Source organism: Tachyglossus aculeatus, chromosome X1 (assembly GCF_015852505.1).
Source record: "Tachyglossus aculeatus isolate mTacAcu1 chromosome X1, mTacAcu1.pri, whole genome shotgun sequence".
Classification (NCBI taxonomy): domain Eukaryota; kingdom Metazoa; phylum Chordata; class Mammalia; order Monotremata; family Tachyglossidae; genus Tachyglossus; species Tachyglossus aculeatus.
The window spans coordinates 92,465,073-92,466,714 of record NC_052101.1 but is presented as its reverse complement, the minus strand read 5'-3'; the positions used below and the strand labels follow the sequence as shown (position 1 = coordinate 92,466,714).

General features: G+C 45.8%; 1 non-coding gene across 1 annotated transcript; it reads left to right on the top strand.

Moving 5' to 3' along the window:
* The first annotated feature begins 242 nt into the window (after nt 1-242).
* LOC119920698 lies at nt 243-380 on the top strand. The gene has a single exon (XR_005448426.1). It is a non-coding gene; the product is annotated as a small nucleolar RNA SNORA7 (small nucleolar RNA).
* Nucleotides 381-1,642: the final 1,262 nt, after the last annotated feature.

Sequence of the window (1,642 nt, the reverse complement as noted above, 5' to 3'; positions counted from 1 at the left end):
ACACTCACATCCGTACCCACTTGCCCATAGACTCTGTCTCCATCTGCCCCAAAGTCCACCTTCCTTCCTGCACTGTTCTCTGACATCTTCTCCCATATCTGTATTTGAGCCTGGGAGATCAAACAGCCACCACTGTTACCCCTTCCTCAAGCAAAAGCCTTGCTAACAGCTGCAGCCTAGCCTGCCAGGTTCCAGGCAAATGAACAATTATCCACTACTATTTGCTTGGGTAGTTTCACCCTGTCCCCTCAGGGTTGTGCCTGGAGAGTTTCCGGTACTCTACCAGTCTCGGCTATGGGCGGGAGAGTCAAACAGAGGCATACACATTCCATTCTTAGCTTGGCCAGTGGTTAGTGAGTGGAAGGCAATCTGCTACAAGTTAAAACTCACCTGTGCTGGGCAGCAGCAGCACAGGAGAGAGTCGAGGGCAGAGACTCAAGTTTACTGCCTGGAAGGAGGCAATGGTAAACCACTTCCGTATTTTTACGGAGAAACCTCTATGGATACGAGAATGATTGCAGATGGAGAGTGCGGCGTTATGGGAGATTAGTGTCCATGGTGTCGCTATGGGTCAAAAACAACTCGACGGCATAAGACAAGTCTCACCCTGGGTCACTGGTACTCAATCAATCAGTGGTATTTATTTAAGTGCTTATTGTGTGCAGACCATGGTACTAAATTAAGCACTTGGGAAAGTACAATACAGTCTTATCTTATCTCAGTGGCACTCAATCAATCAATGATCAATCCATGGTATTAACTGAGCCCTTTTACTGAGTGCAGAGCACTGTATTGGGTGCTTGGAGGAGTACAGTACAACCGAGTTGGTAGATGTGGTTCCTGCCCACAAGGAATCTACAGGCTACAATGGTTTACACTCTCCACAATCTCCCAACCCCACCCCTACCTCCATCATCAAGGATATGGGGGTCACTGATATGATAAGAGAAAATGGTGGCTGGGAACCACAAGAAAAGCAGCATTAGGACCTGGTGATGTGACATCATCATCATCATCTTCACCACCAGGTTTAGCTCAGCACTGTCTGCCTGGAGAGCAGTGCACTAGTCACCTGAGTAACATTCTGAGGTAATACCCCCTTTCCCTGAGGTATTTACACTTTAATGGGGGCAACCATAGAGTTAAAAGAGTGTGAGGATAGATTTTCATAGTAAACACAGGTGGATAAATAAATCAATTATAACCGCAATCAATGAAGCAATATGGAGATCTAAAGAGCGTGAAAGTGAGCAGGTCATCATCATCATCATTGTCATCATCACCAGTACTGATTGATGAGCTAGGCATTGAGAAGTGAAGGAGGGAGCAGCGGAAACATAGAGAAGATCAGTCTAAAATTGGTATTTAAGTATTTTTTGTGTGCAGAACACTAAACTAAAAGCTTGAGCACTGTACTGAGCACTTGGCACTGTACATATAAGTCTCAATCCCAGCCCTCAAATAGCTTATAGTTTCATGGACAAGAAAAGGCACTGGCCTACAGATGAGGTTGACAGACCAAACCACACACTCAAAGGAACATAAACACCCTCAAAGCACTCACAGAAACACTTACTCTTCTGGGTATGGGGCAGAGAGAAGTTGACAGGGTTAAGAGCAGAGAGATGGCTCAGTTCCCCTC